The sequence below is a fragment of the Dicentrarchus labrax genome, unplaced genomic scaffold (genome assembly GCF_905237075.1).
Source record: "Dicentrarchus labrax unplaced genomic scaffold, dlabrax2021, whole genome shotgun sequence".
Lineage (NCBI taxonomy): Eukaryota > Metazoa > Chordata > Actinopteri > Moronidae > Dicentrarchus > Dicentrarchus labrax.
The window spans coordinates 206,234-218,282 of record NW_026136701.1 but is presented as its reverse complement, the minus strand read 5'-3'; the positions used below and the strand labels follow the sequence as shown (position 1 = coordinate 218,282).

Genomic DNA, 12,049 nt, shown 5'->3' with positions numbered 1-12,049 from the left:
AGACTGAGAGTCCATTTTATTTATTGTTTTTGGTTGTTTTGTTCATTTCTTGTGGATATTTAAAATGTCTTCCAGTTCCAGTATTACATATTGTTTAGAAATAAAAGTTTATTGATCTTTGAAAAGGTGTACCTGCATTATTATGCCATTATCATTATATTAGATGAAAATGGTCTCGGAAAGACAATATTATCATTTATCGCAATAATTTCTGGGACAATTTATCGTCCAGCAAAATTTGTTATCGTGACAGGCCTAACTACGGTATCAGATTAAAGACAGTTAAAATAGCCTAAACCATTGGTAAAACCATAGGAGATCAATAGCAATCAAATGTTTGATTATGTTACGCTTTTACATAGATTTTTTTAAGAATCACTTGAAGCTATCACAGTGAAGCATTGACGTTGTGTGCAAAACAAAGTGTAATGGATATGGTTATATGGATTAAATGATGATTTTTAGCAATCGATAGGGTTGGATACAGTTAATATTTTACCCAATATCGGCACCTTTTTTCGGTGCTTTATTCTCTCTCTTTAATAACAAAAATGTCATTTTAGTAAAAAATAAGTCCCAACTTCTCTCGCTACAGCTTGCGTACAGTAACATTTCCCAGAAAATTGTATGTAATTCAGAATTACATTCATGATTTTACATAGGCATACTAACCTAATAATAATGTGTCTTCTTTTTGTGCTCTTATCAGCTATAAATGTGTTTTTGCGTGAGACAGTTGACATGAGAGCCCATGAAAAGTTTCAATTGATAGTTTTCAATAACGTGATTGAACGGAGCCCTGGAGGGCAAAACAAAATTCTAATATGGCGACAACTGCGAAAGAGGCATGTGAATTTTCTGTTTATTTCAAGCCAACTATTTAAAAAATATTTCAGTCACTGAAAACACCTTGTTGTTCTTTATGTTATATAATGGGCGTTTAGATTTCCCATAATCCCTTGCTTTCACTAATTCAGTCTCCCACTGGGCATGATCCTGGGAACATGAAGGCTGGCTAGCTACACTACGTAATGATGGTAATTCAATTCAATTCAATTCAATTTTATTTGTATAGTGCCAATTCATAACAGAAGTTATCTCAGGACACTTTTCAAATAGAGCAGGTCTAGACTGAACTCTTTATAACATTATTTACAGAGACCCAACAGTACCACCATGAGCAAGACCTTGGCGACAGGGGCAAGGAAAAACTGCCTGTTAAAAGGCAGAAACCTAGGACAGATCCTTCGGCTCTAGGTGGGTGGTCGTCTGTCTCGACCAGTTGGGGTGATAAATGAAATAAATATTTATGATCCATTATCCATTTCACAATCTAAACAAAGAACATGTGGCAGCCTTTCTAAAATGAGTAAAGGTTAATAGGAGGTGATAAGCAGATACTGTTAAGATAAGACACAACACTGGAAACATTTGTTGTTGTTGGAAAGTTATCCAAGTTACAATTGAAGCCCCTTAAACATATTATACAAAATGCACTTTTTTAATGTTTGTACACACAGACACTTTGTGGGCTGGCTATGTCAGAAGACCTCAGCTATGTAAGTAACTGATTCATTTGCATAGCACCACCTCCACTCTGACTTACAACCTCCCAAGGAAAAGAGCTGCCTTTGCTGCTGTCCCTGGCTGTTCCTGAAAACCTGGAGCTAAATGCCACAGCTGCCCTGATGTTCGCTGCACGGACCAGCACAGAAGTCTTTCCTTCCATCATCAGAGGAAGATACATACTTTTTTGGGGATTATTTATTTATTTTTTATATGTGACTGAAATGTTCCCACAAGGACTGCAACTGCTTTCTCAAAGGAGTACCAGATCATGGACCGATACTGACTGTCTGTCACCCAACTTCGACTTAAAAGCTGTAAGTTTTTCTCTGTTTAATGTTGTTTTACTGTTTACTGTATAGGTTAGCCTGCTGGGCCTGGCATTAACATGCTGTGTGGCTAGTGTGGCTCACATTGTAGTCACACAGGCTGGGCGGATGTCGGACTTTCTGTTGTAAATGAGGGACGGTCAGAAGCTGTGTGACCATTAAGCCTTGTGAGAAGCTAAAAAATACCAGGAGTAGTAGGTTGGATGCTGGTGATTGTTTTTCATATTGCTTTTTGTGTAACTTTCTACTGATGTGCTAACATTAGATCAGCTGAAGGCTGTTCTTCTCTGTTGAGGTGTGTGTTTTGCTGTATGTAAATTAACAGTTACAGTAATAGTATTACTGAGGAGTATTACTAAGTCCAATGTTGGACTTTAGGTTGTAATAATCCGGGGGGGGAGAGAATCACAAACTGTAACTTTCTACTGACTGCTAACGTAGGATTAACTTTGTCTTTATACTAAAGCCCCTCCAGTGTGTATGTTTTGATGCTCTATGTAAGTCCACTTGATAAACGAGCACCAGAGGTAACGATAGAGCTACTGTGAGAGAAATGGCCAACTGCAGGAATTAATTTGTTTGGTAACTTTGATAGCACACAGCAGCTGCTGCTCGCTAAGCCTTGTCTGTGATCTCACTGCCGCCCGCAGGTTACTATAGTTAATAAAATGTGTTCTGATCTTCATCTAAGTTACAATAGACAAACTAATACCACGCAAACAATTATATGTTTTCATGTTTTTATTGAACACACCATGTAAACATTCACAGTGCAGGGTGGAAAAAGTATTGAATCCTTGGATTTGATAACTGGTTGACCCTCCTTTTGGCAGCAATAACTTCAATCAAACATTTCCAGGATGTCTGGTGGCAAGAGAGTGGGCTTTTTAAGAAGGGGTTTAATTACAGCTACTTTAAAGCACTGTGGTATCAGGATATGTACCACAGTCCTTTAAAGTAGCTGTAATTAAACCCCTTCTTAAAAAGCCCACTCTTGACCCAGGGGTTTTAGCCAACTATAGACCGATTTCTAACCTCCCCTTCCTCTCTAAGATTCTGGAGAAAGTAGTCGCCAAAGAGTTGTGTGAATTTCTACATAACAATAGTTTATTTGAGGATTTTCAGTCAGGATTTAGAGTTCATCTAAGGCACAGAGACAGCTCTGGTTAAAGTTAATAATGACCTTCTGACTGCTTCTGACAATGGACTTGTCTCTGTACTTGTATTATTAGATCTTAGTGCTGCATTTGACACCATTGACCATAATATTCTTTTAGAGAGACTTGAGCATCAAATTGGCATTAAAGGAACCGCACTAAGCTGGTTTAAGTCATATTGATCAGATCGCTCGCAGTTTGTACATGTTAACGATGAATCTTCAATAAATACTACAGTTAGTCATGGAGTTCCACAAGGTTCTGTACTTGGACCAATACTATTTACTTTATATATGCTCCCTTTAGGCAACATTATTAGGAATCACTCCATTAACTTTCACTGTTATGCAGATGATACGCAGTTATATCTATCAATCAAGCCCAATGAAATTAATCAATTATCTAAATTACAAACATGTCTTAAGGACATAAAATCCTGGATGACCTGCAATTTTCTGATGTTAAACTCAGAAAAAAACGAAATCCTTGTTCTTGGCCCCAAAAACCTTAGAGACTCACTGTCTAAAGATATAGTTACTCTAGATGGCATTAACTTGGCCTCTAGCACCACTGTCAGGAATCTTGGAGTTATCTTTGATCAGGATTTGTCATTTAACTCCCACATAAAGCAGACCTCTAGGACTGCCTTCTTTCATTTACATAATATTAGAAAAATTAGACACATCCTATCACAGACAGATGCAGAAAAACTAATCCATGCATTTGTTACTTCAAGGCTGGATTACTGCAACTCTTTATTATCAGGTTACCCCAATAAGTCCATTAAAACGCTCCAATTAATTCAGAACGCTGCAGCACGAGTACTGACAGGAACTAGAAAAAGAGATCACATCTCTCCTGTACTAGCTTCTCTGCATTGGCTCCCTGTAAAATGTAGAATAGAATTTAAAATCCTCCTCCTCACCTATAAAGCTCTTCATGGTCAGGCCCCTTCATATCTTAAAGAGCTCATAGTACCCTATTACCCCTCTAGAACACTACGTTCTCTGAATGCTGGGCTACTTGTGGTTCCTATAGTCTCTAAAAGTAGAACAGGAGCCAGAGCCTTCAGTTACCAAGCTCCTCTCTTGTGGAACCAGCTTCCATTTGTGGTTCGGGAGGCAGACACCCTCACCACACTCAAGAGTAGGCTTAAGACATTCCTCTTTGATAAAGCTTATAGTTAGGGCTGGATCAGGTGAGTCCTGAACCATCCCTTAGTTATGCTGCTATAGGCCTAGACTATCGGGGGATTTCCCATGGTGCACTGAGCTCCTCCCTTCCTCTCTCTTTCTGCACTCATTCATGTCCCATTAATGCATGTTACTAACTTCACTTCTTCCCCGGAGTTCTTGTGCTTTCTCGTCTCGCAGGTTCTTGTCGATCCTGGTGGAGCCTCCTGCCATGGTCCTGCTAGATTGCCATTGCCAATACTGTTGTTGCTGTGCTCTCTCTCTCTCTGCCTCTCTCTCTCTCTCTCTCTCTCTCTCTCTCTCTCTCTCTCTCTCTCTCTCTCTCTCTCTCTCTCACCCCAACTGGTCAAGACAGACGACCACCCACCTAGAGCCGGAGGATCTGTCCTAGGTTTCTGCCTTTTAACAGGCAGTTTTTCCTTGCCCTTGTCGCCAAGTGCTTGCTCATGGTGGTACTGTTGGGTCTCTGTAATTAATGTTTTAAAGAGTTCGGTCTAGACCTGCTCTATTTGAAAAGTGTCCTGAGATAACTTCTGTTATGAATTGGCGCTATACAAATAAAATTGAATTGAATTGAATTGAATTGAAATCCTGACAATAGAGAAAGACTGATCATATCCTGTAAAGAAGTGCCAGTTGATTGGACTCCAGGTTGGCTGACTCCTGACTCCAATAAGCTCTTGGAGAAGTCATTAGCCTAGGGGTTCACATACTTTTTCCACCCTGAACTGTGAATGTTTACATGGTGTGTTCAATAAAAACATGAAAACATATAATTAGGGACCGAGCCAGCGACCGCTCATCATGCACAATTTCAGGCCATCACCACTAGGTGGCGCTCTTTAAAATGAAGAAGTTTATATCTCCGCATCAGCAGGTGTGATTAAAACTAAACTTGGTACGATGATTGCCCATGGCTCCCTGAGGCTCACTAAAAAATGTGTTAACAATCCGCCACTAGGTGGTGCTCTGGTGGCATGGTAAATTACTGTGCGGAGACCGTAATAGTTATGAATATGAAATTCAGTGGGCACGTGTAGACTGGTGCCTGTAGCTCACATACCAATAATCGTTTGTCGTGTTTGTAACGCCCCCTACAGGATTTTAAAAAGGCAGCCCTGGTGCCACGTTTCACCGATATGTACGGAAATCGGTACACACGTGTAACGTGCCAAGACATACAAAAAAGCCTCTTGGACCCATACCCCAAACCCCACGGGAAGTCAGCCATTTTGATTTTGATTTTCGAACGAACCCCTCCTAGGGAATTTATCGGATCTACTTCAAAATTGGTCAGTACAGTCATAAAATGGTGCTGATTAAAAGTTGTGCTATTTGTGCATGTACATTAAAGGTTGTGTCTGTGGCATGCCGTCAAAGTTGGCCATTTTGAATTCTGTGGTCATACAAACTGTAGATGAAAAATTTTGCTATTTGTGACTGTACGTCAAACGTTGTACGTTTTTTTCGCCATAAAACGCAACCGCAGCATGCCCCGAGTTGCGTGGAGTGCGAGGTCCTGCCCAACGCTGCGTGCAGCTTTAATTGTTTGTTTGGTATTAGTTTAAGCAGACTGTGTTTGTCTATTGTTGTGACTTAGATGAAGATCAGAACACATTTTATGACCAAATTATGCTGAAATCCAGGTGATTCCAAAGGGTTCACATACTTTTACTTGCAACAGTATTTAGCGTTACTGCAGTACTCGTATTATAGACGATATAACTGCAGGTCTAATGTAACATCTCCTTGTCATATCATCTCCTATGGTTTTATAAACAACACAGAGGCTCACTGCTAAATGTCTGGTTTTGCACCGGGAAATTATGCTATATTTATGAGCTTTTGGTTCGTCACAACACATTGTGTAATCCGTTTCTTCATCAATAATTACCTGTTACCATTATAGCACTATGTGTATCTGCTGCCATTAGCTATACATTTGAGATAAAGTTGGTAACCTTCATGTTTCCTTCATAAAGACATCACTACAGTTAGCTGCAACAAGGGACCCACCAGAGACACTGCTTTATTATTTTAGTTTATAACTTAGGACTACTTTGAGCCACAATGAGCTGTTGCACCCTTTAGTAGTTAGTTGTACTTGTACTGTATTATATTATACTGTATTATATGCTGTCTTACAAGTAACACTGAAGCTGCCATGTTTTACAGGTGATCTGAGTGACCTGATGAAGCTCAGGTGTTGGACCCATCAGAGGAAAGTGACGGCTGCAGCATCAGGAAAATCTGAGTATCCAAAGGAAGACGCATCAAGATGAACACTGACCGCAGAGCTCCATTACCAGTTCACACTTCAATATACAAGAAACTCTATACCTTGATGGAGGACACGATCTGCACAGTTTACCTAAAAGTTATACATTTGTTACTAGCACCATACACACAATTTATATTTCTGTGTAACTGGAATATGAATGAAACATGAATAAAGTGTTTTATTTGTATGGAGAGTTTTGGTCATTTTTAAATTCAGTAATAAGTGTGGCTTTTATATAAATAACATGTTATTTCACAGAGGTTTTATGAAGATTTCCTGCATGTAGAAGGGTTGTAAACCTGGTCCATGGTCTCAGTAAACTAATGTGTACAAAGAATATAACAGATGGGAGGTTACAGTAATCATTATACTATTACTGTGATTACTATGGTACATTTACTGGCTGTTTCTTCACTGGAAACAATTGCTTGACTAATGTTTCACGTCATCTGTTTCATATGATAATATCCCCCCATCTGAGTAATTACTGTTTACATTGTATACTATGCTACATGCACATGCTAACACGTTACCTCTACAAATATTTTTTACTTCACTGGGCTCTGTAGACTGTAGGTCGTAGGTCACTGCTCACTACTGTACCTGTAAAGACAAGCATAAAACAGTGTTGATATTGATAGTTAATGTATAAACACTAACCCAACATTATGTGATAAAGAGAGATTAATAGCTTTAGCAATGTTTACCTGAGAAAAACGTCACAGAAAACTGTAATCCTGATTGTTGATATCATTAATTTCTCTGCGATTTGGGGTCAGGGTCCCGCTCTAACATGTCCGGTTTTGGGTTAGAAGCAGTTATTGAATTAATATTCACGGTAGAAATGCAGCTAAACTCAGTAACAGTGAGGAGCCTCCTGCCAAACACCGGCAATGCTGAGGCGGAAGCTGTGGCCGTGTTATAATGCTGACCAATAAGAGCAGGCTGGACTTTTTGGAAAGGGGGCCTTATAGAGACAGGAGCTCAAACAGAGAGGCTGAAAAGAGGTGCTTTAGCTATAGGCAGTATTACAAAATAATAAATAATTGAACATTAAAACATCTAACCCTATTCTAGTAGAGCCACAAAATACAATTATGAACCTGAAAAGTAGCATAATTTGTCTCCTTTAACTATAGTGTTATGTTTGTGCCTCATTCCTGAGCGAGCAATTATATTTTGTTAAAATATATATATTTTAACAGCTGCCTATTCAATTTTAACAGAAAAAGCAGTAATGATTCTGAATGTGTCAGAACAACCATCAAGGAAAATGAACATTGAGTTCATTTATTTCAACATAGTATAACATCACACAAGTCTTGTTGTTCAAAACACGAAATAAACTTAAACACTTAAACAAATACTGGCGGACTTATGGATACAATGGATGATGTAAAATGTTAAAAGTTACTTACAAATTGACTAGCTACAAAGTCGCTCCTCTTCCTCTCCTGTCCCTGCCTGAACCTGCCATGTCTTCATCCCCATAATAGTTCACGTTGGAGCAGCTGGCCTCCATCAAGGCTGTAAGATGCTGCTGGCTCCCCGCTTCTACGTTAGTAGTGTTTAAACTCCCCTTTGAGCTCCCAGTCTGGGTTGAGTCAGCGAATAGGACCTCTAACTAGCTAGTGGCTGCAGCTAGTACAGTAAGCATATGCAACAGTGGACTCCCTGTGTTATACAAGAAATAGTCTGTTACTTGGGTCCTGGTGACAAGGCGCATAATGTTATGGCTGATCAGTGTATATCCTGATATTCGTCCAAATTTACTTGAAGTACAAGTAATCACAAAAATGTATTTACAAGAGGGGGGTTGTAAATATATAATAATAAATCATCCGTATACAAAAAGACTTTGGGCTCACCACCATCTCTAAAAATCCCACTGTGGCCCAGTCAGGTTCGAAAAGAGATTGCCCGAGTTTCTCTAATCTCTAATGCAAAAAGCAGCGGAGATGGTTGGCAGCTCTGTCTAGTAGAACATGTTACATTTTGGTAATCAGACATAAGCTTATTTGAGAAGCATAAAGAAACTTGATCCATGAAATAAATGTGGAGCCCTTTTTTTGCATCTAAGGATATACCTATTTTAGAATGGGAGTTTGAATTTGGTGAATATATAATATTTAAAAAATCTGGGAAATACTGTGAGGCATTTGTCTATTTTTTTATAAATCCTCTGATCATCATGAATCATTTTAGGAGCACATCATGGCCATTATTTGTGCAAAAAATGTTGTGTTTCCATTTAGCCTACTTATTGGTTCTTCCAAATTAGTTCTTGCCTTTTTTATGCAAGACATAAATTGATGCCTGGTAAAATATCATTGGTAGGATGCCACTAATGATTTAAAATGTATATATAAGAAATGTATTCTCCCTCAGGCATAGAGGCAAGAGATCTTATTAACCACAGCAATAACATGTTTTAAAATGAATTGGCTATAGCCTGAGCCACCCCCGTGAAATTTGTGGTGTTGTGGAGTGTGATGGCAGATGGTGCAAACGGTCCTCCAAACTGCTCTGAGGCTCAGGGCTGGATCAGTCTGTGGCTGAAAGTGCTCGAGCTGCCTCAGGATAATAGGGGTTGTCCATGATGGCTTTCAGCTTCCCTCTCATCCTCTTCTCAGTCACAGCCTCCACACTGTACAGCTCTGTTCCCACCACCAAGCTAGCCTTCCTCACCAGCTTGCTCAGCTTGTTGGCACCATAAGTCCTGATGCCTCCTCCCAGCACACCACAGCAAGGAATATGACACTGGCCACTAGACTGGTAGAAAATCCGTAGTAGCTGAGTGCACACGTTGAAGGAACTGAGCCTCTTCAGAAATAATAGCCTGCTCTGTCTTTTCCTGTAGAGGGTCTCAGTATGGTGCGTCCAGTCCAGTTTTTTGTTGAGTGTGACCCCCAGGAACTTATAGGTGTCCACCATCTCTACCCTCTCTCCCTTAATAGCAACCTCACCACTGCTAGGTGAAAGGTTAAAATATCATCAAAGTGATAATTCATACAGAGTGGGACATGAATGTCTGAGGGATATTTCATGGCAATCCATCCTATAGTTGTTAAGACAATTAATTCATAACTGTAAATGTCAACCTCATGGTGGAGGGAAAAGTCAGGGGATCACCAAAGTCATTAGGATTCATCTTCTAGGACACTGAATGTCTATACGACATTTCATGGCAAACTGCAACAGTTGTCGAGATACTTCATTTTGAAGTTCACGATTGACAGATTGACAGTAGTAGTGTTGATACCTTTTTAATTTGTTATTTAAATCCTGATAAGTTATATAAATGTATATATCTTTGAGTGTCTGATGCTTCTGTACATCACTCATCTCATTAACGTTAATAAAGGTTTGACGTTTGGTTTGACTTACAGTTGATTGTCTGTCTGTATTTTATGTTTTCAGCAGACGCCCAGCAGCTGTTGCTGATTAAAGGAAAGCAGCAGGACTGGAGCCCCAGTCTGGACCAAGAGGGCCCAGAGTGCCCATTACTTAAAGAGGAAAAAGAAGATTCATGGATCAGTCAGGAGGTCAAGAGCCAGCTACAAGGACTGCATGAGGAGTATATCACCAAGTTCCCATTTACTCATGTCCTTTTGAAGATTGAAGATGAAGAGAAACCTCAGTCCTCACAGCTCCATCAAAGACAAACTGAACCAATAAAGACAGAAGCTGATGAAGAAGATTGTGGAATGTCAGAACCAGACAGGATCTTAGTATCTGGTTTTAAATGTCGTTCTGGATCTGATGACAAAACTTCACACTCTTCTGAAGACTGTAGTGATGACTGGAAGGAGACCAGGAAATCTCAGACAGATTTAATAACTATAATAAATGAAGTTCCTGTAAATGATATGAGACATATTACTGGAAATAAATTGTTTAGTTGCTCAAAATGTGGTAAAAGATTTGGTCAGAAGCACCATCTGAAGATACAGATGAGATGTCATACTGGAGAAAAACCCCTTTAGTTGTTCTCTTTGTGGTAAAAGCTTTACTCAGAAGGGAAATCTGACACAACATGTGACAGTTCACGCACAGGAGAAACCATGTAGTTGTCCTGTTTGTGGCGAAAGACTTGCACAAAAAGGAAATCTGACCCAACACATGACAGTCCATACAAGGGAAAAACTTGAGAAACGTGAGAGATTAAGTGATTCTTTGTAGACAGAACTGCATTCATGACAACAGATTCAGTGAACGGTCACATGTGTTGGGATCCAAGCATACCTTTAAATATGAACTTCATTTGTTCATTTGAAGTGTTTAACTGAAACACAAAGGAACATGTTGGAATATGGCCATGTGCTCAGAAACTCCTGAGGCCTGTATGGAAGCCATAAAACCTTTCTTGTAGTAGTGTAAAGACAAAGGAAACACGCCCGCCAGATAACAGACCCCTCTGTGGGGAGGGTCCCGGAATGCCAGGGTGTGTTCTCAAAGCCATAAACGACCCAACACCGGCCGGTCATTGGTCAGAGATCTTTGGACACCAGACCTGTCATCAAGGCTATTTAAGCCAGAGAGGCCTTCGCTCCTGCTCACACACCCACACCGGGTGATAAGTTCTGGACCTCGGCCTGACCCGCCGCCGACGCACAACAATAGGATTATAGCACGGCACAAAAGCTTGCTTTTTCCTGCAATACCTGCACCAGCGGACATCGCACAGCATAGACTGTTTGGACTTCAGAACCACAATTCTGATCAGCCTGGCTCACAGGACCGCACTCGACCAAACTCTTTTTCATCTCCATTGGACTGTTGGTAACGTACTGGGCATAGACAGACAACTTAACAGTGTTAACGGCTAAACAAGGACTGTTTAATTATTGTTACTAACTAACTACTAACTAACCTAATTATAGGTTACTTTGGTATTGTGATGTTGGTTTGATTAACTGAGGTTACTGTAGTAACTGTAGTCTTTGAGACAGTGCTAAGGTGATGTTAGGGTAATGCTTCACACAGACATCATCTTTGCATCCACATACTCCCTTAAGGCCCCGTTAATCTAAAAAACACACACACACATATTCGGTCTAAGTACATATACGTGGGGAGGGATTCAAATCCCTCCGCTTCTTCTATCTCTCTGTCTCTCACCAGCACGTGTTTCAGATCCTGAAACATCTGGTCAGAGGACCTTTTATGACCCCCATAAACACACACACACACACACACACTCCTTTAGTTCTTTTAAGTTATATTGTATATTGTGTATTTTTCCTCTGTTTGCTTTTATTATATCTGGTTAATAAATGTTTGTGTTTACATATGCTGGCTTATTTAATTTCGTACAAGAGTGAGTGATACCAACCTCTTCTATGTAGAACTCCAAAGCTCCCACTTTAGCTATTATTAATGATTTTGGTTGTAATTATTAATTTAATTATTAATCTGACTTCTGAATTAATAGTTTAGCGTAATTTTTATGAGACTGATCAATCAATTATCGGTTATCGTTCCCTTATTTAAGGGTGGTGCCCCGAGGAACTTTAATATTAA

At 39.8% G+C, this 12,049-nt stretch overlaps 1 long non-coding RNA gene across 1 annotated transcript in view; it reads left to right on the top strand.

Moving 5' to 3' along the window:
* LOC127370350 (uncharacterized) overlaps positions 1-4,819 on the top strand; it is an 82,239-nt gene extending 77,420 nt beyond the window's left edge. The window contains exon 2 of the long non-coding RNA XR_007886203.1: positions 4,426-4,819. This is a non-coding gene — a long non-coding RNA (uncharacterized LOC127370350). The remainder of the gene's footprint in view (positions 1-4,425) is intronic.
* The last annotated feature ends 7,230 nt before the right edge of the window (positions 4,820-12,049 follow it).